This window comes from Amphiprion ocellaris, chromosome 6 (genome assembly GCF_022539595.1).
Source record: "Amphiprion ocellaris isolate individual 3 ecotype Okinawa chromosome 6, ASM2253959v1, whole genome shotgun sequence".
NCBI classification, from domain to species: domain Eukaryota; kingdom Metazoa; phylum Chordata; class Actinopteri; family Pomacentridae; genus Amphiprion; species Amphiprion ocellaris.
Genome location: NC_072771.1, coordinates 17006761 through 17034481, shown reverse-complemented (window position 1 = coordinate 17034481; position 27721 = coordinate 17006761). Strand labels below are relative to the sequence as shown.

General features: G+C 39.8%; 1 protein-coding gene across 25 annotated transcripts in view; it reads right to left on the bottom strand.

The window, feature by feature from the left end:
* rimbp2b (RIMS binding protein 2b) overlaps nucleotides 1–27721 on the bottom strand; it is a 100265-nt gene that overhangs the window by 55048 nt on the left and 17496 nt on the right. The window contains exon 1 of one of the 25 annotated variants that reach the window (XM_055011224.1): nucleotides 14413–14431. The exons of the other annotated variants lie outside the window; for them this stretch is intronic. The gene's annotated coding sequence lies outside the window, so the exon portion shown is untranslated. Of the gene's footprint in view, nucleotides 1–14412; nucleotides 14432–27721 lie in introns of those variants that run through there. 25 annotated transcript variants of the gene reach the window in all.

Here is a 27721-nt window from a genome sequence, read left to right as displayed (position 1 = left end):
GGTTAGCTGTGCAACATCTGTTACCATAGTGATCTAGCAGATTAAGAGAGTTATCTTCATGACATAAAAAACTCTGGGTTTAGCATACTTTGTCAACCTATTAATCTCAGTTTATACTAAACCCCTCTGGCTTTGTCACAGACACACAAACTAGCTAAAAGCTCAGAAACAACAAACAAAACCTGCTGAGAGAACATGCTTAAACATCATATCTCTAGCTAGACCCATCAAATCATGGACTCCAACTAGACCCTGAAGGTGTGCTGTGGTATCTGGCACCAAGATGTTAGCAGCAGATCCTTTAAGTCCTTTAAGTTGCGAGGTGGGGCCTCCATGGATAGGACTTGTTTGTCCAGCACATCCCACAGATGCTTGATTGGATTGAGATCTGGGGAATCTGGAGACCAAGTCAACACCTCAAACTGATTATTGTGCTCCTTAAACCATTCCTGAACCAGTTTTGCTTTGTGGCACGGTGCATTATCCTGCTGAAGGAGGTCACGGCCATCAGGGAATCCTGCTTCCATTAAAGGGTGTACATGGTTTGCAGCAATGCTTAGGTAGGTGGTACGTGTCAAAGTAACATCCACATGGATGGCAGGACCCAAGGTTTCCCAGCAGAACATTGTCCAAAGCATCACACTGCCTCCACTGGCTTGTCTTCCTTCCATAGTGCAACCTGGTGCCATGTGTTCCTCAGGCAAGCAACTCACACACACCCAGCCATCCACCTTCTTCCATTGCTCCGTGGTCCAGTTCTGATGCTCACATGCCCATTGTTGGTGCTTTCAACGGGGCACAGGGGTCAGAATAGACACCCTGACTGGTCTGCAGCTATGCAGCCCCAAACACAACAAACTGCGATGCACTGTGTATTCTGACACCTCCCTATCAGAACCAGCATCAACTTTTTCAGCAATCTGAGGCAACAGTAGCTCACCTGTTCGATCAGACAACACAGGTCAGCTTTCACTCCACACGTGCATCAGTGAGCCTTGGTCACCCATGACCGTGTCGCTGGTTCATCACTGTTCCTTCCTTGGACCACTTTTGATAGATACTGACCACTGCAGACCAGGAACACCCCACAAAAGCTGCAGTTTGGAGATGCTCTGACCCAATCGTCTTGTCAAACTTGCTCAAATCCTTATACTTGCCCATTTTATATATATAATACAATATATGTAAAACAGGTAAATATTAATACTAGTGGTGGGATGTGATTAAAAAATTCTAATTACAGGCTTTGTAATTAATTAACCGAAATTAATCACATTTCTGTTAAATAGCAATATTTGACACAATAAGTAATTATTTTCAATTCAAATAAATTTTGGTTGGCAGTTGAATCAATGAATAGACATATACATGTTTAGAATTTAAAATTTATAAAATTAATACAATTTTAAAATGGGATATATTGGGAAAAAAAATGATATTGATGATTTAAAGCCTGGATTTAGTTTGGTTTTTCCACTGTATGGCACATAACAAAAGCATAAGTAGTTCAAGGACCTTCAGAAAGTTGAAAATCCAGAGATTCATTCTGTTTCCATCGTTTCTGGGTCTGATAAATGGTGTCATTTTGATGGTTCTATTTTTTAGGAATATAAATTTTTATTTATAAACTAAAAGTTTAGATTTTTAAAAGAAAACTTTCCTCCCAACAAGCACAATGAGTCTCCTCTTCCTTCACTGTTTACCAAACCTCCTGTGAGCTGACGTCACTCCTGTGTATCTTCTTCAATGCAGACCATAGACCGTATGCTGCAGACAGACTTTAGGTTCATTACCGCCACCTACTGGGCTGGAGTGTTCATGAGTGTTACCGGTGTACCACAAATTAGGGAACTGAGAAAGGTGCGATTAAATACGTTAATTTATTTAACGCGTTATTACCCATGTAATTAATTAATCGAAATTAACATGTTAAAGCCCCAGCCCTAATTAATACCATTAAGAATAATCAACAGGCAATTAAAACATGTACATATTGAGCTTTGTATTCAAAATCTAAATGGAGGAGGAACTTTTAATTGTAAGCGGGGAGGCTGTTCAACACTCCTTTACTCACTAGTCTTGACGGTAGAACAGTTAACAGCAGCTAAGCAGAATCTAAGATGTCTGGTGGTAGTTTAGAGGGAGAGCAGATCTTAAATGTACCCAGGTGCCAATGCAAGCATAGCTTTATAAATAAATTTTTAAAAAATCTAAACTAAAAATGATTCTTGTATTTAAAAGAATTTCTCCCTTGCAATTTCTTTTTAAGCAAAAATCCGCAAATTGCATCTAATTTTTTCTCATCACTTTTGGCCAGATTCTCATCACATGCTGTGAGTTCCTGTTGAGACTTATGCTCGGATATATAAACAACCCAGCAAGAATTTGACAGAAACGAGCCCTGTGTGATGGCTACAAATGCAGAGCTCTATTTCATTATAGTAATGCTGCCACAGCTGCTGTCAGCCTTAATCTGAGGTCAAGATGTTTGCTGACACTATTTTTCTGTTGGAATGTGAAACAATTGCGCATAAAAAAAACAATTACAAGAAATGTGCAGCATCTCTTGACACCTTAACTCACCCAGATGTCATAAGTGTAGATAGACAACACTGCGGCCTGATAACAGAGCCACCCACCACTGGTTCAGCCACATTAGAGTAGCCAGTAGATGTGCAGGTAGACTAGCTGCTGAGATGATGGGCTGTTCTGTGAGCGGTCCAGACAGGGTGTTCAACCCTCAGGAGGATGTGTCAACATTGGAAACTGAGCAGGGGAGTAAACACGGGACTACAAATGAACCATGACTCAAGACACACTAATATGATGCAACTGTACACACAGGATATCAAGGTATTTGTGGGGGTGCAGCTAACACGTTAGCCACAGTGGAGGCCTTTGTTTGTTGTTTTTGGCAGGCTGTCGGGCACAGGGGCAAAAATGGAAAGCATGAATGGACATTAACAGATTACAATGAGGCGATAAAAATACAAAATATACAAAAATGAATATGTCTTATTTTATATTAGGGCACTTGTGTAAACGTGATCATCTGTAAGCATGTAAACAACTGTTCCCATTTCCCTTTAATTTGCAAAAATATAATACAGACCCTTGTTTAAAGTGTTCAAAAATGCATTGTTCTGTAATATGATTGGTAATATTGTGCAGTCATTAGGTAAAAAAGTTTTTAAAATTACATAAAAATGAAGCAGTAAAGAAATTCGATCAATCTGGCCACATTTGTCTGCTCTGAGGATTTAGAAATGTTGCCCTGCAGGTATTGACTGATAATTGGACATGCAGTATAAATTGTATAATACAGTATTTATTAAAAATGACAAGACAGTTTAGACACAAACAGACAGAAGACAAGCTCAACCAGATATGTCAGGGAAAAAAAGTAAAAAAGAGGCAACCATCTTTCCCTTCATGCTGTCATGACTTTGTCAGAATCGTTCGCTTTCTACGGGGAGTTGAGTCTCACATCTACGCTCCTCTCAGTCAGGAGCCAACAGAGAAAGAGAATCTCACCAACCTGCCATGATCAAATTAATTCACATCGAACCAGGCTGCCTGTTTGTCTGCACACTTGGGCCCCAACCAGATAAGCTGATTATAACACAAAATATTACATGCTGTCCTATTTGTTCTGATCCAGTGTTATCCCGATGTTCCTGGTAATACAAAATCACTGACCTATGAAATGTCAAGGTAGACTAAGATGGATAATTACAAGGTCTATACAGTAATCCAAAACTGGTGCTGCCTTTGGCTAAAATGGGACTGTTTGTCACTAGCTGTGGCAATTATGTCCAATAATTTCATCTGAAATGTATGAAATGATTGAGGACCACAGGGACTCCCTCTCCCACCCACTGGATTATCACCAGTGCTCTACTGTACCAGACAGAAAAAAACACTTCTGTGTTGATGGTGTTGTGATATCATGATTCACAGCGTTACACTTTGCACTTACAGTTGACACTGACCAGGTTTGGATGACACAATCCCTTTCTTTGTCTCAGTTTGAAGCCACAGAATGTAATGAAGAACACTAATTCTACACTGGATTCCTGCTAATTTAACCGTCTTCCTGCCCCACACAGTGAGAGCTCAGGCTGTGGGGGGGTGAAGGGGCTGTCACCAGCTGTGGTGGCTTGTCTCCCGCTTTGATCTGGTGCCAGAGTCACAGACATATGCTGCTCCATCCTGCAGGGAGGAGCTAGACTGGATGCAGGGAACAGCTCTCCGTTGCCTTTCCATTCATTAACTACATTTTAACAGCTGGCGACCAATTAGTCTGCTCTCCAAATTGCAAAACCAAAATAACGAGTACGACTTAACTTTTACATCTTTTGTCAAAAGGAAACCAACTTATTGCTGATAAAACAGAGTTTGTATAATGCGGCCATTGAGCAGTCAAGAGCTGGCACGCATGCTGCATCTTTGACCTCAATTTATTTCCGTCGTCTTAGTAAATCCTTGCTTTTTCTAACAGCACCGGACCTGCCTTTGACATCCCTCCCTCACTCCAAATCATCAATGTTTGCCAACAGCTGATTTCAGTCTGCACCCACAGAGGTGTCCATTAATAGATGTTTAATACTAGAGAAGAGGAGAGGAATACGGTTGTACTTGGCCTGGTGTAGAGGATCATTTGCTTGTAAACATGCAAGTTAGAAAGACTGCCTGTCGGTGAATTGATTATAGTGAGGTGTCAGACTTGGCGTTTGGCCTCAGCATACGCAGACAGACTCTGATGTGAGGAGTTTTCACATTAGGTTGTGGATAAGGAGATCCTGTGTCCAGTAATGGGAGACAGGTGGTGCCCAGGAGGAGATAAAGAGTGAGGTTCTCACCCCACAGAGTGTCTGGCACAATCGCAGCCGAAACAGACGCTTTTGCCTCCCATCTGGGGGACCATCTCTAACCATCACTGCCAATTTACAGGCCACTCAATTACTGGTCAAACCTGAGCAGTGAACACAGGACCTGCTGCCTGCAGATTTCAAGTGCCAAATCACACAAGTGGTCAGATGGAGAATGCAAATAATGGCAGGAAAGCACAGAGATTAATTCTGTTCAGCTCCATCATTATCTTCATGTTTGCGGTTCAATTTGTAGGTTAAGTATATGGAAATGGAGCAGGTAGGACGGCAAATAAAATGACTGGAGACAACAAGCAGATCAGAAGCACAAATTAACAGTGGCAGAGGCAACATGAGCATGCGTGTGTGTATGAGCCCCTTTTGAACACTAAGAAAAGGAATTTTACAAAACTTTTTCTATTAATTTTACAGGTTATTTCTGTCTTTTTTTTAAATGCACAGAAATATCAATATAATTACAAAAGTGGACTGAATTTGCACATCTTAGGTTAAAACTGTAACTCTGAATAACTATAAAATCTTTTTTTAAAGAAAAATGTTTTACATAAAAAGATTATTAAAATACAATAACAGCTTTGTTGTAATTTCACAAATTTCATCTTTTTATTCAGTAGATGAAACTGTTAAATTCAAGCTTAATACTGTAAATATATTTGTAAGATTAGATACAATTAGTGACAATTACCATATATGTGTGGGCACATCTGTGTGTGTGTTTATATTTTGTATTATGTAGTCTAGATCATTTTAGTGTTTTTACACATTTAAATATCCTTGATTAAACATTAAAAAGCCCAAAACTATAAACGTCAAGGCGAGAAAATGCCCCTGCTGCCAAAATATTTCAATTTTTCAACAGTTTGCTTTTTTTTTATAGTGTACATGAAGTTATTTGATTATCCCATAAAGGATTTTTTTTAAAATAAATCAATTATCCAATCAGTAATACAGTCTTACGTCGTAATATAGTTACGTTGTCCAAGCAGAACTATAGTCATGCTAGTCACACTGAGAAGCTGAACTTAATAACTTCAACATGACAACATTATAACAGTGATAATAAATGATAATATGGTGACGTTTGGCAAGTATAAAGTTTAATCTTTTCATGTTATAACTGATAAGCAATGACAAGTGAGGCTGTGAAGGTCATTAAGAGTGTTATTACTATTGCAGACATGTGCATACAAGCTAATTATTGTTGAAACTGAAAATTTGTATTGTTTCAGTTTTATTGCCTCAAAGTGTTCCGTCGGTTTTTTTCCTCATTAAACCCAACTTCCACAGTGTGGTCCAAAAGTGTCATCATATCAGTAATCTGATTTATGTTCAAGTGAACCTGGAAATAAATAGAAAGTTTGAGGATTTGTTTAGCAACACATGAAGTTGTAACTAAAATTCTAACAAAATATTTCAGAATTTGAATTTAGAATTAATGGAATCAAGAATGTAAACTCCTACAAAAGGTCAGGTTTCCTTGAGTTGTATCCTCCCATTAAAGCAACATTCAGTACAGGTGGATTTAATCGACTCATTTGAGGCTTGTTCAACTAAATCGACCTGCAGCCATCGTTCACCTGTTAGAATTATGACTGTGTCTCAAGAGTTTGGCAGAACACTGCTCATGAAGTTGTGAGAAGTTGATTTGTTATTCCGACCAAAGAGGAGCTTTCTCACAGATGGACTGAGGGTTTCTACAAGTACCCTACAGTAGAAACTGGATCCAAAGCTGCATGAGACAAACCAAAAGTGAGGACATCATCAGAACGTCAATACGTCAGGCTTTATTCAGACAAGAAAAGAGACAGATAAGTAACTTCAAAATTATTTTCCAAAAGCGAACAGTAGACTCCAATCTGCCAAAGAATTGTCAAAAGACGGCTGTCTGGTAGCGTCTCAGAGGACGGGTACGGTCTCTAAACCACTTCTCAGGAGGGAAACGAGAACAAACACTCGGGGAACAGAGGCATAGCAGAACTCAACAGTAGATGATGGAAAACGTCCAGTTTACTGATGAATCCCAGTAAGAGATGAGTGGCAGCAACAGAAGGTGTATGTAAGGAGACAAACAGGAGAGAGGTTTATACAACAGCGGATGAAACACAGTGAAATATGCTGTTGGAAATATTCCAGACGGTTCATCTTCTCTTAAGTTGCACTGAATCAGTTCCACCCTAACCAAGCAGACGCAGCTCTCTGTTCTTCAGAGACATGCATCACCTTCTGGTTTGCACCTTTGTAGGGAATGAGTCATACTGCAGCAGGATAATGAGCTAAACACACCTCAAAGCTTTGACTTAAAGACCAAGGAAGACCAAGTGTGCTGACTGTGATGAACTCACTTCATCTTGTCCTGACCCCAGCCACTGAACATTTATGTGGCCAACTGGAGAGAAAGTGAAACATTACTGACATCACAATAATCTCTTGGCTTAGCAGATTTGGCATTTATGTTAAAGTCCATGCGAATTTGAGTGTTGCTGGCACTACGGTAAATAAAAATGGGGAATAGTACATATTTAGTTATACTGAAATTCAAGCATCTTTACTTAACTTTTCATTCTAATTGTTAAAATGATATATCACATGTAATTAGAAAGTTAAGTTCAATACAAATGCAAATAGCAGTATCGTCGCTAGTGGTCTCAGACTTTTGAACCTCACTGAATAATGTAAATCTCATTCTGGTTTAAGCACCTTTGAGCAAGAAGTGGAGAATAAAATATCTGGTTCTTATTCTAACCATGAACTCTTTTGGATAATGCTGTGATTTCTGATCACCAATAACTCATTTTTAAAAAATGCTGCATTTCTACAAAAATATGCTACATTTCTGACAATGCCATATGGGGGAATGAACAGCCTTGGCGGAGTACTGCCCTCTCTGAGTACTTTTCTTGTTTTAGCATAATACGAATGACACTGCCTAATTTACAATAGAACATTGTTTGACAGAACATGACTATACTGTAACTAAGGGTATTTTCTTAAGGCCTCATAAAATGTAACACAGACCCAATGTTTTTTGTTTAATTTTTTTACCCAGCAACACAAAGATTTTCTGTTAGATAGGATGTATCTGTGCATCTGTTATTCCAGTCTATGAGGAGTAAAGTTGTGTTTATCGGTTTGCAACAATTGTGCCTTTACAGAAAATCTATACCCCCACGCTTCACAAAGATCACAAAGGTTCTTGCAATTTATCCTGAGGTGACATGAATGTCTATACCTCATAGTATTTCAAGTTATTCTTTTAATTTATACCAACAAAAATGCTCTGGGAGTTTTGCTAATGGAGCAAAACATACATGGATGGAAGTACATCAGAAAAAGCAAACACTCATTTCCACCCACACTTGAAGACACTCGGGTCACACAGACATAGTAGCTTGGAACAAATGAGGAGGCATCCCTGCTGAGGCTCAATTGAAAACAAATTATTTATTTTTTACAGCAGAGAGCTCTGTAACTTCAGGGTAAATGAAGACCGCAAATCTGAAACTAATTTAGTTTTAGGCCTGTAAGCTCCCCAGAAGCCACAGAAAAGCAAATTTTGTGATCAACAAACCCTTACTGTTAATCTGAATTTAGAAAGTATCGCGATGCTCCACACAAAAAATCATCACAGGTGACATTTTTGTCAAACTCTATAGCAGTTAAGATAAATGCAAAGTCTGCTGTGCATGACCAACGGAATAACAGAAAACAAGTCTGTCACGCCGGAGTGACAGAGTCCAGCATTAGCATATAAACAAGAGCTGGAGTAGATGGCTGCTGCTGCTGCTGCACAAGGCTCAATTGTCAATATGTTCGCTGGTTCTCATGCAGGGATCAGAGAGGGGCTGTCAGTACTTTGATTCCAGCACACAGGGGAGAGGATAGACAGCAGAAAAACAACACTCCAACCTGTCAATCACTGGACTTTTCTATCACTATGAAATCCAATCTGAGTATTCGGCAGGGCAAAAAAGAGCCCCAATTTTGCTGTTTGTGTTGGAAAAATTGAGTCAGGATGGTTCAAAACAGCCACATGGTTAAAAGACAGAGAGAGGCTTCACTAGCGTTTTACTGCCACATTAATAGCCCTGACAGGTGTTTCTGTTTTCCCAAGTCTATTTCACTCCACTGCACTGAATTTTTATGAGGAGTCGGGTTAATTACCGAAGTTATTGTTCCTTTCTGTATTCAACGGAGACCATAAAAAAACTCAGGGCATCTCAGGTCAACTTGGAACAGCATGAAGGGCCACAGTAATGCCATGATTCCTCCCACAAAATGTAGCGTCATACATAAGTCGATAACAAGACCGAAAACTCATACGTGCCATAAGACCTCATACAGTAAAGACTAATGGTTGAAAACAAGCAGGTCCAGGTTTCACAGGCTTTTAAATGGCTGCTAGCATGCAGTAACAAATAATACAGTCTAGTACAGTCGGTCAGTACACATCACATTTGAGCCATATTGTATCCTTTATTTAAGGAGCACACCACAATGATTGCCTTTCCAAAGAAAACACTTGAGCAAATGTTGCTCTGTTTTCAGCAGTTACCATGGCATTTACATTGGCAGGGTAAAAGTTTTATTTGACATGACGAGATGCTGAAGGTTTTACATCTACTGTAAATACAAGCTAAGGCAGAACTTCAATACAAGTAATAAAAAGCTACATTAAAAGTGTGTCTGTGCATTCTTATATGGCACAAAAGGTATCTCCTTTATATTCAAAACATCATTCATGCTTTCATAATAAAGCAACAGAATTAATAAAACAGACTTTGTATGTGGGTTTATGTGCGAAAGAGTGCATGAGAGGGTCAACATAACTCCTCTGATATTCCTATTCATTCAATTAATACTCTGAACTATTTCAAATATCTTCATAAGGCTCATTTAGCACCTTAATAGACTCTGCTTAATGTTGATGCCTGAGGTTCAGATGTCAAATCAGACACTGAGTGGGTTGAATGGGACATAATGCGATTTTAATTTGTGGAACATAACTTTTCTATCTTTTCTCTCATCAAATTAAATGTTTCTTAATGTGCAGGAAATTACACAGAACATGCTTTAGTTAGTCAGCGGCCATTATAACTAAACTTAAAGCTGCAGTGTAGAATTTTTTCTGCCCCTTCTGCCAGTTAAAATAATTACAACACTGTTGACGCGTGCTCATTACATTTGCCTCGGGTGAACTCGTTTGGCAAGGATTTGAATGAAAAGGACGTTCATTTGTATTTTTATTTTTAAGTCCCACACTCTAGCTTTAAATGAATAGCTTGACACTGATAGGAAATAAGCAGTTTGATGAGAATATGAAACTCACACTCATATCTGTATATTCATATACTGCTGTAACCAGGAGCTGATTAGCTTTGACTAGCACAAAAATTGGAAATGGAGAAACAGCTATAGCTCTTTCCCAATTTCTGACCAATATTTTGAAGTGATTTGCAATATATATATATATATATATATATATATATATATATATATATATATATATATATATATATATATATATATATATATATATATATATATATATATACACATATATACACATATATACACATATATACATATATATATATATATATACACATATATATAAATTTACATATATACATTTTAGTTTATTTTATTTATTTTTTGCATTTTTCTATATTTGGGTTTATATATATAGTTTTCTTGGTTTATTTTATTTATTTTTTTGGTAATTTTTTTCCATATTTGGGTCATACAGGGTTAAAGTCAAGCTTCATTTAAATATTTATTGTGTCACAGATGTGATGGAGCTTTACCTCATGAGACACTATCAAAAGTGTGACGGTCATGAAAGGAGGACAGAAAGAAAATAGTAAAACCAGACACAACAGTTTCAATTTTTTGTAAATCTGAGTGAGACATGGCTATTAAATAATAGGACTGGGCTTCTGTTAGTTAAGCCACAGTGTGCATGTCTGAACCACCTGAGCAGTGGATGTAAACAACCGTTCAAAGCTGCTCAAATTAAATAAAATTCAATGACAGCATCAGTCTCATTATGCTGCAGCCTTTGTAAATTTCTAACTGTACTGTTGCAAACTCTAATTTAGATCTGAAAATGATTGAGTTTACACACTAAATTTAAAACCACCATATACATTATAACCATTTGCCGGTTAGCTTAGCTAAGCACATTTTAAGTGTAGCTACAATGCTGCTCAACATTAATGCATCAATAATTCAACATTTTGAAAGAGATTACTCCTAATAATATTTAGATACTTTTAAAAGTGCATGCTGCTGATAATACTTATGTACATTTAGTTTTTCAGGGCTTTAATAATGGAGAACATTTGGACTGTTATGCTTTTCTAACTACTAAATCCTTCTTCAACTACCGCATTTGCTTTTCAAGTATTTCTGTGATCTTTACACTTTTGTGCAGAAACAGAAAACTTAATGAACTCCTGAAAATACACTGGTTCTCAAAAACAACCATTTCCATTCACACATGCAATGAAATCTGCCTTGACACCAACAAATATCAAGCTACTGTGTGTTTTTCATGAGAATATTATTATGATCTGCTTGTTGCACATCAGTATCAATGGGTGATATATTAGAAATTCAAGTCAGACTCATCCGTCTGTTAAACCCGCAAAGAGCACCGTGCAATACGGCAGATCAAACAAGTACTAATACAGTATTGCCTTTTATGTCCAGTCAGAAGTCTGATATTTCTGAAAATACAACCTTCCACCTTGTATTAAGATGAGGCTGAGCTCACAGGAAACCCACTGACAACAAAGGACGGATCATCCTTTCTTCTTCTGCTGGCCCCCACTGACCTGCCTTCACACTCCCGTACACCCAGAGAGAGAAAAATGCTGCATGATGGGTCACAATCCACAGCCTTAACCGACTCTCTGAAATGTAGACCGCTGCAGTTTGGTATGCAAATAAATCAGTGCACCGACAAACCCTTGAAAAATACATACTAAGAACAAAAAAGGGGGTCAGGGTAAAAGAGAGAGGCAGAGGAGGAGACGAAAACGTTAGAGAAAGGTAAGATGAGAGGCAGAGCGATTGGTAGCTGACTGCCATTCTGGCCCGGTGGCCCCCCGGCTGATGCACGGGGTTGCATAATGGTTCTGCATGCGATGTGAAGCACAGCAAACAGGACTTCAGCACATGTAGCTGAAGAGACCACTCAAGCCTTCTGGGGAGGCGAAGTTATTTCAGTGAACACATACATACACAGGATGAGACAGCCGTGTTTTGACACAGTGTGCTAAAAATAGCACACTCTTAACGGGAAAAAAAAACCCAGAGTGCCATGCAAATCCAGGCTGGCACAAGAGGGGAGAGATAAAACATTTCTTCCAAGACGGTCCTGAGAGCTGAACTAGGGGGCATGGTAAAGAAGAGCAGAGCGAAGCGTTGCCGGGTAAACCACTCAGTATCTGAAACCACTCACATCTCACTGTGACTCTGATCCCACCGGACACGCGTGCATCACACAAGACCGCTCGGCCACATACAAACAAAACAAACGAACTGAAGCAATTAAGAATTAGCATGAGCAACTTTGCGGATCTGTTATGTAATTCTCAGCCTGTGGGGCCGTGTGTTAGGAAATGGCGGCAGACAGGCCTGTTGTGTTTTCTGCCGCACATACATGGTCATTAATCACGCTCGGTCTCTTTGCTCTTTTTTTTTTTTTTTCTATTTCCAGAGAAGCAGGAGCCCGAGGGCAGCGGACCTACGGCGCTGCGGCACGTGTAGGCTGGACTTCAGCATCACTGCAAATGTCACACAATGTTAACTCGCACACTGGAGGGCGGCCTACGGTGAGAGGATCACGAGGACAACCTATAAATGGCACCTTTTCACCCGACTGTTTGATCGCACGCTCCACTCCTGCCAGAATAAATGCTGCGTTTTACCTTCGTAGAGATATTAAACGCATCCGGTGAATGCAAATGCACTCCTGCAGACAGGAGAATAAGTTGCTCAAATAAAAGCAAAATGCACTCAAGGGTTTAGCAGTGCAAAAAATAAATAAAAAATAAAAACCCAGCTGCATTTCCACCCTGCAGGACACCATAGAGAATACTGATGAGAACAGGTACTTTGGTAAACAGACAGACAGAGCAGGCAGATCAGGACACATGAACCGACGAGCAGGTATTGTGTGTGTTGGAGCCACATAAAAGAACACATCCCTCTCTTCTCTCTCTCTCTCTCTCTCTCTGTGTGTGTCGGGTGCATGAGAGAAGATTTCTGCAGGGCGTGTTGGAGTGTGAGTCATCATCATTGCAGAGAGAGAAAGAGGGGAGAGGCATTCTTTAAGTCGAAGACAGTGCTTATGGAAGCAATGCAGCAAGGAAACACCAAATGCTCTGCCCTTTACCAGGGTTGATATCCACCGCAAATATCAAACAGCCACAAGTAAAGGACTCCCAACATAGACACATTCATAGCGGCGTAGAAAGAAGGCTGTGCCATGTCTGTGCTGAGCAACAACAGGTCAGCACAGTGGCTCAATGTGGCCTATTGAATGATCAGAGCATCAGACGCTGCTGAGTTGGGCCAAAGACGAAATGTTTCAATAATAATGAGTGACTTTCCATTGTGGTCATGTTACTGTAATGAAAACTGCTCTGCACGCAACACTGTAGCTTAAAATGGTACATTAGTGTAGAGTAAACATGCAATATTCTGCATAATAATGTGAAATATATAATAAATGGTTACATTTATAAGCTAAAAAGATTAGTGGAGTAGTTGATGGAAAGCAAACATTTGTAATAATTTTATTATTGAATTTAAACAAAAGGTCTTATCTGACCAGGGCATCGACTATATAAAATATAAGAATGCGCTGCTTTTCTTAATTTTAGATCATTACAAACTGATTTTGTTGTTGTTGTTTAAGTATTTGTCACCCAAAAAAAGAAATGTGAAGAAGGGAATTTATAAAGGACAGTTTTCATGGTTTTGGGACATTTTTTTTTACACTAAAAATGATTAATTAATAATATACAGTACATAATTATTTCTTGCAGCCAAGGTTATCTGCATAGAAACTAAACATATATATTGTGTGTATACCATCAAAGCTAGAAAAGCAGCATCAACTAGGTTCTTGAAATTCTGACACTAAATCCAGTGTCTGCTGGAGAAATCTTCCCCTGTGTGACTGTAATGAAGTATTGATGCTTGTTTCAAGAAACTTCCAGAGATGTAAAGAAAGTTCCTGAAGGTCTGCACTGAAAGGAGGTGGTGCTATCTACCGATTTTGGCTTTTATTAAAGGTTCAATGTCAAAAGCAAGACTGAATAATTAGTTTTCATAGTAATCTGGGAAAAACATCTTAGTTGAACACTCCTTCAAGGAACCTCTTAGCAGACTAAAACAGGCGGGTTATTTCTCCCATCAAGAAAACAGAAAACAGACAGTTCAATCTACACGAACCTCCTGAACATTCCCACCCATGCTGTATAAATGGCTCTCTCTAGGCAGGTCTTACCTTCTCCCACACAGACACAGTACAAGCCTTAAAGACTAGTTCCCTCATATCCAGACCATGCACAGGCAGCCGGCGATGCTGAAGGTTTCGTTCTCCACAAGTCTGCCTGTAACGTCGTGGCGATAGCTAGACAGTCGGACCTCTCTTTGCAGAATTTTGAAACCGTAGCACAAGTCTGCAACCTGACCCTCAAGTTCAGCTCAAGTCCATGCCGCCATCCAACCCTGCTGATTAAGTTACTGCATGTAGCCAGAGCTGCAGCCACCCAATAATACACCATCACAGCCTTTAACTGATAAGCAGAGTGTTTGAAACGGTAAATTAATATGAACTCAAGGCCAGCGTAACAATTTTATGTGGAAGACAGTCTGTTTATTCAACAAAAGTGCCAATCTTTTGAAAATCAAGGTGTTTTGTTTTTTTTTACTCCGAAACACTTTTTGACTATTTCTTTTCTCTCTAACAGAGTGCAGGTTAAACGGTAGCTCTTAAAAACTGGCTCAATGCCATATTTTGCTCTGTAAAACCTCTGCCAGACTTTAAATTTGCAGAATACTTTTCAAAGCAGTTCTGGGAGTGTGAAAGTGGCTCTTTGCAATCTTTTTAAGATGTGGATAAAATACAAAATGTAGGTGATATTTATTCAGCCTGATCTTGCTCTAATCTTCACATTCACATGACTTCCCCACACTGGTTCTCATTTCACTGTGTGATACCTAAAACATCAACTGATAACTGACAAAGAGAGAAAGAGAAGGAAAGGCAGAAAGAAAGAGAGATGCAATCTCAGTAAATGACCCAGAAAACAACCTTTTTCCATGTGAACTCATTGGACAAAAAGTCATGTCAGTAGTGTGAGTCATCCCAAGTCGGCCTGTCAAGACCACTTGCCCTGTACACTTATCCCAAAGTACCTACCAAGAACAAAACCTCAAAGAGGACCACATCTCAAATGGAGCAAGAGGCAGGAGTCTGAACATAACAGTCAACAACAAGCGCAGAGAAGAAGAAAAAAAAAAAACGCCTAACCACCGAACAAAACGCTCTGATGAACAAGCATTCCCGACTGAGACAAAGGAGCAACTCGAGAAAGCAAGAGAGGGCTATAGTGGGATACAATAACAACACTCCACATACAACTCATCGCAACTCTTCTGACACTGTGAGTGGCCGGCATATCAGTCAGCGCCACTGTCTGCACGAGAAGCGCTGGTAGCCATCGTTGGCCTTTAATTTCACCCCAGCAGCAGTCTAATTAAGAGGAACTAGACGGAGCACCCTGATGATTTACCACTTCCTGATGATTTATAGTTACACCAAGGTTTCAGAGTTGGTAGCATGTTCTACAAATGTGCAGATTTGCAAAAAAAAAACATAGTCAAATGTAAACTAGAAAAGCACTCAGAGAGCGCAGTAGTCCTCCAAGGCTGTGCATTCCCCCATATGGCATTGCCAGAAATGCAGCATGTTTTGTTTTTAGAAATGCAGCATTTGTTTATTAGTTATTGATGATCAGAAATCACGGCAACACAGAATGTGGACATTTAATATAGACGTACCCACAAACAAAATGACATTGCGTTGAGCACAGGTGTCTGTAATGCATGTGTACATTGTGTACAGATACTGAATCTCGTGACCTAAATTTGTAGCAGGCGGCGGGAATTGAAGGGACTCAGAAACACCCCCACAAATTAATCAATTGTTCCGTGTATCATTTCCAATGGATAAGTCTGCAGTGGTGGATTTGTAGTAGGATCGCAATCATGTGATCGTCAGCAGGCAGCTGACGTAGTGTTCACATGTAGTCATAGTTACAGTGACATCATGTCGCTATCTCGCAATGATACAGAAATCTTTAACAAATCCATGCATCCAGACTATAAGCCGCATCACTGCCAAAATCTAATCAGTTGGTCCTTGTGTCATTTCTGACCTTCCCTGAAAATCTCATCGAAATCCGTCTGCTTTTGAATAATGTTGTGAACAGACAAACAGACAGACATACTCCTTCCTCTTATTCTGAGTTATGTATTGCAATCTCTCTTAACTCCCTAATAAAGGCAGGAAAAGCTACAACATTTGACTTGAATAGAACATTTTGAGACATATTGATCCGGCTTACAGCTTTTAGAGTGAAGAAGAGAACAGCAAGGCTATGTTTGTACTGCTGGTGCTGAAAACCTTGGAACAATCTGTGGGACATTCTGGATTGAAGCGTTTGTAATGTGAGGCTGTACTTTGAGCCAGTGATGCTTTCAACATTATGCTAATATCAGCTCGTTGACATGCTCCGAATGACAATGTCAACACAATGATGTTTGGTAGCTCGAAGGTTTACTATGACTGCCATCATAACATTTTCTAATTAGCACTACGCAAAAGTTTAATAAAGGCTAATTTAGGCATAAGATATTGGAAAAATATTGACTTTTTTTTAGCAATTTTTTTCTTGAATAACTAGTTAAAATTGAGCAATCCCTCTAAAATTTTGTAGGTGAGTGTATCTGCATGGAAATTATCTTAAATAACCTGAAAAATTAGTTTTGTGATGATTTATTTTTGAGTACAAACAGTTTGGAACCTTTCACATGTGTTGCAATACTGGCATCTGAAATAGCTTTTAGTTTTGCATAGCGTCTGCAGTTGTACTTGTCATACAGAGATTTGTGGTGCTGATCTAAATGGTACAATAAATTAGTTGTATAGTGCAGTGGAAGCAGTCGCAAAGACATTGCCAGCAGAGTATCTGTATTTGGTCATCGTGATTCTCTCTGTAGCCGAAATATTTCAACTGACTAGGGCTGCACGATTATAATTACCATTATTTTGATTAATACTGAGATTATGATTAGCCTACTTATCACAATTATTTATTGATTTTACAGAAAAAAAAACAGTGCTATTGAACCTGAATTATAAATAAATAGAGCGTGCCTTTCATTTCCATGTCATACTGCTAATTTCCTGCATATGTACAAATCTGCACCACAAGTCTAAAAATAAGGCCTGAATGCAGTGTATTCAGAGGAAAAAAGAAACCTAAATTGTACCCAAAACACCACACTTGCTAAACACCTTCTTATCCATAGACACTACAATTACCCGATGTCCCCTAAACACCTCATACCCAGGCTACATGAAAAAGCTAGCGGTGCACAGAGAAGCCTCTAGTCTCCACTCAGTTACTGCACTCCAGGAAGTCGGTCAGCTGTGTGACCAAAATCTATATTTATCTACATGGTGCATAAGTGTATTTTAAACGTCAGTGCAGCAGGTGATAAAACTTATTTAATTGTAGGAATTCAGAACTGTAATTGTGACAAATATTCCATGAAATGTACGGCTCTAAAACTGACACAGTTGTTGCATTTGTAACTGTTGCATTTCTTTTTTTTGTTCCTCCCTCATTTTGACAGATGTGGCGCCCACATGTCAACAAACACTATGGCTTGAAATTTATTTATTTATTTTATGCAAAAACCCTTAAACCAGAGTAAATTATGCTCCGTCAGACAGATTTCTCCTGTAGATTAGTCATGGAAAATGAGAACCGTGGGAGTTTTCTTTTAGTATCAAGCAGCGATTAAAGTTGTAGCATGTTGTGTTTGAGTTAATTTGCCTTATTTAACATTACACTTCCTGGGATGTTGCGCATATGCACACTGCAATGTTGATTCTGAAATGATATATCGTGCAGCTCTAGCTGTCATCCATATCCAACAGTTACTGAGACCTTCCAAAAATGGAAGGATCAACAAACTGATGATGACATGCATGGAGCCAAAAGATTAAGATTACTAAGAATACTAAAAAAAAAAATGTAAATGAAGGGGTATACAGTACCAAAGGGAGGTTTTCATTGTGTTCAGGTATGAACTGTCCCTTTAAACTGCTCTGTCACTTGACAGTGCAGCTTGGGGATTTCAATAGCAGGCATTGTAATTAGCCACCACATAATAGGAATGACCCTATTAAGCTGCTGCTGGGTCACAAGCAGATTTAGGTTACCAAAACACATGTGCTACCAGTTATTCTTTTTTATCAAGTACTATCCTTTAATACTTTATTTCCCCTTATCTCAGTTGGCACGAGTGCCCAAACACACCAATACACAAACTCAGATCTTTCTTTAGAAGAGCAAGTATCAATATTTATGCACTGGCTCAGTCCATAAACACCAGCGGCCAGTCCAAAAATCAATGCATGCCTGCTACATATTTTAATCTCCCTATGAAGGTCACATTACTTCAACAATGCCTGAGAGGGCGAATCACACACTAAACCAAAGTAGCTAGCAGCTTCTGCATTCACACCAGCCTGACCCTGCCTTAATACAACTAATATCACTGAACCACATACTTTGGTAAAGAGAGTAAAGACAGAGAGAGCTCATCAGCCATGAATAGATTTATAAAAGCCGTTCTGTGGCAGAAAAGGCTGCATTTTTTTTCAGGGTTTAGCCCTGTGTAACTCGCCTACATTATAGATGAGGCAGCGGAGAAGGGGAGTGTCCAGTGGAGCACTATCAGTTACCAGAAGGCCAATCTAAATCTCCTATATCACGACTAACCCCTATTTCAGAGCCACAGGGGTGACATAGTAACAGCCTCAGCCGTCCCTGCAGGCTGCCCCAAAATTTGGCACAACACGAGCTGCACCGAAAGGAGAAAAAAATATGACTGTGTTCTCATTGCTTAAACTGAGGGACTGCAAAAGTGATTCCTGCCATCATATGAATTTGTCACTTTGCTAACAGAGCTTATGAAAGTTAGATGAACAATTCACGATCTTGTTAAAACCGGTTACATTATTAAAAGGGCACATTCATCCTGCAAGGCGAGAAAGAGAGCCTGTAGCAGATTGAAAATTTAATAAGCTCAATGCAGTGGCTCGAGATTGAGAAACTTGGCAGAGATTTAGCTTTGAAATCCTGAATATGGGCACGAGATGATTTAGCCTTATTGTATCATGCATGCACTCAAGCGGGTCAAAAGACAGGGGATTCTGGAAACCTGTGATAAACCCATTAACCGGCTTAACTTCAGACACTTGCCCCAGCATTTAATCTGTGATATGCAGCAATGTTTCTGCTGCTGTTTTTCAGACAGTCCCTTTTAGTTCAGCATAATAACACACTTTACTTAACATCACTGTAACTACGTTATCTCAAATCTGCATGTTTTGCTGTAATGGTGATTTTCTTTTTTTAATCCTTCCTGGGACCACAACACTGCTGAATGAATAAAGTCTGCTGCTAAAACCCATGACTATCATGTCAGGTCAGGCTGGAGATGAAGGTGGCTGGTGTCAGCAGGCTCAGGAACACCTGACCCTGGAGGAGACTGGAAAGGACTCTCTCCACTCGCTCTGCTATCTCTGATAAGGCTGTGATAAACATTATCTCAGCATCAAGTGTACTGTTATCTGTAGAGCAAAAACCCAACTACTGAAAACATGCAGTGTTGCGTGTGTGCGTGTGTGCGTGTGTGCGAGTGTGTGTGTATTCACCCTTGTCTGTATGCAGGCTGGCACCAAGCACCCTGTGTGTTAAGTAATGCCATCCCTCCTGCCAGCTCCTTGCAGACCTGTTACAGCACAGAAGCAATGGGCGTTGCTCCAACACCAACACATTCTTACAGTTTACATTGGAGGCTTGAATCTCAGTCAGGAAATAAGAGGAGTCAGAACCGTTTACGAATGATAGCAAATATATCTGCACTGATTAGCGCTGAAACTGTCGTGACTATTAATCTGAAACGTAGTAATCGTGATTTGAAGTCATTTTTCAAGTACAAAATATTGCATGTTCATCAACAATTTTGCTTTTTCCTTTCTAATTTTACTTTTCTATTAAATGTTACAGATTTTAGCTTCTCAGAACTTTTTGACATAAAACATGGCACACAACGAGGTGACCCATCATCTCATTTAATTTTTAATTGATCTGTTGAACCACAAAAGATTAGAAACTCCCCTCAGGTGTCCCCTATTACATTTAGTTCCACCTCCCATTCAATCTCGATGTACGCAGACGATGCATTAGTTCACTTGGCGAATGTGCAAGTTACCCTCCCAATAGCAATGCAATTTCCACGACACAGTTTTAATATATTATGTTGGAAAATTGTTAAAACTGATGACTGCGACTTGTTGTGCCCACTACCACAATATAAATACAACAAATGCTCATGCACACCTGGACAGGCAAACAGAGAGAGCTGGTATAAACTCAGTACATCACTGCAGATGAATGTTTTTGTTGTTGTTGTTGTTTTGTCTTTTTAAATTGGGACTTGGTCTGTGTGTACCTAGAAGGAATTACTCTGCTTATGTAGCCAACAGTGATGAAAAGCCCGTCAAGTGGGACATTCTATAAGATGTCTTCTTCTTCTTCTTCTCTCAGCCTGTCCCGCCACTGCTGTCGGATAGCCTCCACATACGCTTCCACTCTTGACGATTTTGTGCCACTTGCATCCATTTACTTCCCGCCTTTTGCTCGATATCATCTCTCCATCTACGCTTTGGTCTTCCTCTCCTTCTTCTGTCCCTTGGAGTCCATTCTGTTGTTTTCCTAGCCCAGTTGTTGATATAAGATGTACACGATGTTTAACTTGCGCTGACCAATGGAGCCTAAACCTCCACTCAGCAGACTGACTTGCTGACTTGTTCAGAGGATTCAGCGAGGTGATTCGGAGCACTGATAATTAACTTAGCTTGATATTTGCAACTACACGACAAACATGGAAAACATCTCTATATACAAACGCAGTGTCCACACTGACATTAATTTTACCACATCTGGCAAACTGCTCAAAATCAAATCAACAACAGTACTTTTGATCAGCTGAATTTCAGCAAGTGATTAAAATGTGCACAAAACTACTGCTGCATTTATCTCCACAAGAATTTAACCTTTCATAAGCAGCGGTGTGACATTTGAAGGTGCAGAGATGTGAATGTGCGAAGAGCTGATCTAAATAAAGAGTTCCTCCACTTCTGGCTGGATATTAAATGTAAGAACTCGGTCTGGTACAGAAATAGGGATTCACAGCTATTGTTTCATGGCTTCTTTTCACATCCTCCACTGCCTTTAATTGACACTGTGAAGATATTTTCAGTTCCATTTTCTATCATCTGTCGTGTGCTTTAGGTATTTGCTGTGGTATTGTCTCAGTATCAGTACATTTTAGAAAGTATCGTGTCAGAATTTTGGAAATGTGACAACAATATTGGGCAGTACAGAGATAGCATCGACTACACTGATTATTTGTTGCACCCGTAGACTCAGTACTGGATCATGAGGTGAAAGTCGCAACATCGAGCTTCATTCTCAGGTAAAGACCGGTAAAATGTTACTGAGGATAAATGTTCGCCCATCACGGATATGCGCATCTCTCAGCATCTGATAGTTTCTTATATTTAACATCGCAAAGACAAACAGTCACTAAATTAGTTGCTATTGTAGATAATCATTGCATATCTATCTAGAATCGATGCAACAGAAACATGAATACAGATTAGAATCAGAATCAGAATCAGAATGAGTTTTATTGCCATTGTTCATGAGGTTCACAAACGAGGAATTTGACTCGGTGCAATGCTGCTACATTAAACATTTAACAAATAGAGAGATAAAAATAAAGATAAAAATAAAGATAAAGATAAAGTAAATACTATAATAAAAGCTAACATCTACTATGATAAAAACTAACATCTAAGTACACTGTACAACAAAAAAGTGACTAAGTGAATAAAGTGACCAGTAGCAGCAGGTGGTGGGGGCCACCACGTAGTGCAAATATTGCAGTGTTAATATATAAAAATACTCCAGAGCTACAAGCTACGGAGCTGTAAACTATTCCATTTTTGGTACACTATCTATCAGTCTAGAAACTTGCAGTTGCTACTACAGTCACAAACAAACATATTGGTATTGAGGAGAAACCTGGATGACCTCTGTGCATTGATGAAACGATAATAACTAGTCAATCCACTGGAAAAGCAGAAAGGGTTTCTGAGTGAATGGTGTGTAGCAAAAGCAGCGTGCGGTCCTGGGTCAGCCAGCAGCATCTGAGCGTTAATAAGGGGAGTAATTGAATTAGAGGATCAGCGGAGGCCTGTAGTGTGGGCGCCACGCGGCTCTAATTTCATTACAAGTGATGTAAACATGAGGTTGGCCCCCAGCACAGGGGCCTCCCACATCAATGCATGTGCAAGCACAGAAACACGCTGCTCATGTAGAAATAAATAACAAAATCACATATTTACACCTGTTTGTTTCACAGAACATCCTGTCCCACCGTACTGGGATTTCATGGCCGTGTGTTAGCGAGAGCTGTGAGGCACTAAGCATGGATCAGGAGGACAAAAATCGGCATTATGAGGCACGAGAGATTGAGCAGCATCAGCTATTCATGGTGATGCATTCAAAGTGTCGTTAAATCTGCAGCACAGGGGCTCAGTGGTTAGCGCTGTCGTCTCAAAGCGAGACCAGATTCTCAGCACTTTCTGTGAGATATTTAGGTTTCGTGAATATTAATATGTATGAATAAATGATAAATCTGATATTGATGGCGGCGTAGGCGAGAAGAGGAGAGACAAAGTTGACACGACAGAATATTTTAGTGCTTTTAGTTTGAAAGCACATGGATATACTGCAAAGTCACCGTGATCTTTCCAATCTATGTGATGCATATTTCTGATCGGCCCTCTAATGCACCGTGGGCAGATGATTCACTTGACCATCAAACTGAGAGCAGCTCGAATAAACCTGTAGGCCTGACTGTAGGCCTGCTCCCAGTCATGAATACTTATGAGGGCTGGAGTTAACCAAGAGGAAACTGTTCACAAACATCCCAATAACTCTTGCTCCTTTTCATCTCAGCTGTGACAATAAGACTCCCAGGGGCGGATCGCTTATCAATATGCGAGTGGTGTGTTCAGAGCACAGGAAAAAAAACCCAACTGACATGGAGACAGAAGGCGTGTTTTTGCCAAGAAAAAAGAATCGCATTGCTCACCTCCTCATCTAAACGTTACAAATCACACTCTGGCATTAGGCAGTAAATTAGTACATTTTCTCTGCTGTAAACAACACGTCTGTTCATGAAACTCGCATCTATCAAACATCCAGTGCTATAAAGTGCTTGCTTTGACCATTCTCTGATGGATTTTCATGTTCTATATTTTAACACCCTGGAAAGCCTGCCCATTACCTCAACCTTTTACTCCTGCAACAGAGCACTAAGAAAACATGGTTGAGGACAGGCTTATCAAGTATAATAACGTCTATCACCTCTAAGGCTGTTCCTGTAGGCTTTCTAAGACAATTTAAAGCAAAGTTAGGTAAGAGAAACAATGCTCTCTTCCCCTTGTAAGTAAAAACCCGAAAACTTGAACAATAAAATGCATCAATACAACCCTGCTTGATCTGGGATGAGCAGTAGCTTATAATGGCTAATTCAGATAGATGTTACTTTTCTAGTCATATGTTATACCCCTTAAAGTGTCTCAAAGTTCCATATTTTGAAGATTTTTCCATTAAAATTATTCCTTCCTGTCTTAAAGGTTTAGATGTCGCTGTCTCTGATCACCCCTCCCCATTAATGGCTGCTCAAGCACACCAGCTCCCCTTTAACTCTGCTGCTTTACGCTACACACTCCATCCATCATCTATACACTGCTTAATCCTCATTAGTGTCGCAGTGGGGCTGGAGTCTATCCCAGCTGACCTGGGGTGAAGGCAGGGGACACCTGGACAGGTCACCAGTCGATCACAGGGCTACACAGACAGACAAACAATCACACTCACATTCACACCTATGGACAATTTCGAACTACCAATTAACCTCAGCATGTTTTTGGACTGTGGGAGGAAGCCAGAGTGCCCAGAGAAAACCCACGCATGCACAGCAACAACATGTAAACTCCATGCAGAAAGATCTGAGGAAGGCTGGGACACAAACTGGGGATCTTCTAGCTGCAAGGCAACAGTGCTAACCACCGAGCCACTGTGCAGCCCACTGAAAGTGATCTGCAGAAGAATAATGATGATGATAATGATGGCGCCTTAAGAAACTCCATAAGTCTAAATCCACGTTTTTGAGACTATCATCGATACGTCGCAGTTTCCAGATGGAGATGATCAGCCATGGTGCTGACTGCTTATTTCCCTCATGATATGTCTACCAGTATATAAGAAACACCATATGGAGATGTTAACAAGGTTAAAAAAAATTAAAAAACTTTTTTTTTGTTGCTTTTTTCACAAGAGGCTGTCTTTCATGAACATTTCCCTCAAATAATAACTCTTGTCTGTGTTTTCTACACTCACATGAAATTTACTATTATTAGATAACTGTGACTTTTGGCCAGAGAGGTCACTGTTCTGCTAAAGTTACATGAAACTTCTTTAATGAGGAGAGGGTTTAGAGGACCACAAGCAGGGCTCTACTTAAGTACCGTGTCTTTTACATGAAATTCAAAACGACAACTTCTGCAGAATAATAATTATAATTCCGTATCAGTGATATTCCCTTTTCAGCTCCAATCTGCAAACCTCAAAGAGAACAAGCGACAAAGCTACAAAAAAAATAATAAAAAAGCTTACAAAGTCTCTGGGGCAAAGTTTAAAAAATTGTCACTTTTATGAAGTTTGCTCACATTTTCTGTGTAAGACGGAAAGATTTAATGGCTACAGACAGCTGTGTATCAGGAAGATACCTTTACCAGGGTGCATCTGCGGTTTGTTGATTGCATCTCCATCATAAGATAACAGAGCTGCAGGCTAATGGAGCTTGCTGAAGAAGTGCCTCATGCTCTGTCAGTTTTTCATTACCACGTCTTACGTAGGACCATGCAGTGTTGGTAATTACCGATGCTATGGCAATCTTTCAGGATTCATAATCGGCTCTTTTTCCACTTGAGGGAACTAACAACACCGCCTCCAACCCACCCACCCCTTCACTGATACCCCTGTCCCTCCCAGTCCATTTCTCTGTTGACTGAACGGTGCAAAACACCAACTAATGACATGATAGCATTCACGTTAACTTCAAAAGCACCTGTTTCCCAGCAACCAGGGCAGGTACGGGTATAGAACTTTCAAGGATGTTGTAATTGTCAGAAGATAGAGTGAACTAGGACTGAAAGGAGGCCAAATGCCAAGTGATTCCACGAGCTCCATATTTCACATTAAATATTAATGTCTGTTATTTTGTCAGGCTAATGCACCATTAAATGTCCTAAACACAGAATTACTGGAATATCTTTAGGGAGTCCGACAAATTAATAAATTAATTTACATTCCACTTTTTAAAAAATATGGAATTATTCACATTTGGTTGCTTGGAAAATGCTCTTGCACGTGACTGAAATGGCAGCAGAGCCCTTAAGAAATGTTGACAAGCTAATTATCAAGTAGCCTTGTCACAAGCAGGCGGACAGTTTAAAAATAAAGTTCACACCCCCCCATTATGTAAATAATCACAGTCAGTAATGCTAACCTCGCACCCCTATAGACTACAGCTGGCGGACTTGTGACACAAGGCCTCACTCTGAGTGTGTGAGACAGGAAGGTTTGTGGGATGTGAAAGGCATCTGAGCGTATCTGTGTTTCTGCATGTTTGTGTTCTGCATTCTGACTAAAACCAGGAAACATGGCAGGAGAAATCTGATACAGACTCTGTTAGTTTCTTATGTTACTGTCACAGCCAATATCACTCCTAAATCTTTTCATAGCACTAGGAAATATCAGCTTCACTGGTGATCAACACGCAGGAAGAAGCTGTTAATAACAAAGCCTCAGTTGATGGTTCAGCCAAAAGATGTCACCCATACCATCGCTCTCTGTGAAAACAACAGTCTGGTAAGTGCTGAGGAGACACAGGAGAGAAAGCCAACACACACACACACACACACACACACACACACACACACACGCACACAAATACGACTCATTCTCTTTGCGCAAGCACCACACTGAGGTCTAATCGATGGAGCTCATTCATATTGAACCACAGACGTCAGGGGAAGTCAGGGGAATTACAAGCAGCCTCCGCTGTGAGATCACAGTCTGAAGGAAGCCTGAGGAAGACGAAGCCAGCTTCACTCTGGAAACCTGCTCTTTACTGTCCACTGTATTTTCAGCAACATGGCCACAGGGTCTCATTCCAAAAGACACCACAGTGAACAGGTATAACAGTGCCTAAACCAGACTGATAAACAACAAACATTTAAACAAGTCGTTTAAACATTGCAACTCAAAATAAAACCAAGGTGACTTGCCATAAATAGATTTCTATAGACTGCTGTCACAACTATGTATGCTTTCCAAAAATAATAGAAAATTCATTGGAAAAAAGTCTTTGAACAGCTGATCTACTGTTTTAGATAATCAGCAGGGTCAGATGAAACCACTGACATGGCCTTGCCACACCTTCCTCATTAAAGAATATCCATTCATCCATTATCTACACACCGCTTAATCCTCATTAGGAAATCCTCATCGCGAAAGACTGGAGTCTATCCCAGCTGACTTAGGGTGAAGGCAGGGGACATCTTGGACAGGTCACCAGTCTATCATAGGGCTATATAGAGACAAACAATCACATTCACACCTACAGACAATTTCGAACTACCAGTTAACCTCAGCATGTTTTTGGACTGTGGGAGGAAGCTGAAGTATCCAGACAAAACCCACACATGCACAGGAAGAACAAGCAAACTCCACGCAGAAAGATCCCAGGCCCAGGACAGGACGCAAACCATGGATCTTCTAGCTGCAAGGCGACAGTGTTAACCACCGACCTCCTGTGCAGCCCACATTAAAGAATATGACCAATGTAAAATTAATATTAGCCGAAATTTTAACATTATTTTTAAAAAAAAAAAAACAAGGCACGAAGAGACAGTCATTAGACAAGCAACAGCTTCAGGATCTGTATCATTATAGTTTAAACAAATGTACTATGAAAAACTATGAAATTACAGTCACTGTAACAGTGAACCTGGAGCCTTTGCACTGACGATAATCCAACCTTGTTGTGTAGCAATGCAGCCCTATTCATTATCTTAGCCTTGATAATACAGTTCCTATTAGCATCCTTGCTAAAAAAAAATAATAATAAAAATAAATCTTTTAAGCAATCTCTGACACAAAACTAACACTCCAACCTCAAATGACAGCTGCACAGTGTCACTAACAGGAAATAAAACTGCTAAAATGATCTATGAAGATATTTTTCAATAAGAAAATGATTGATTTAAAGTATATATTTTTGTAACTTATACCAGCATATGACAACAA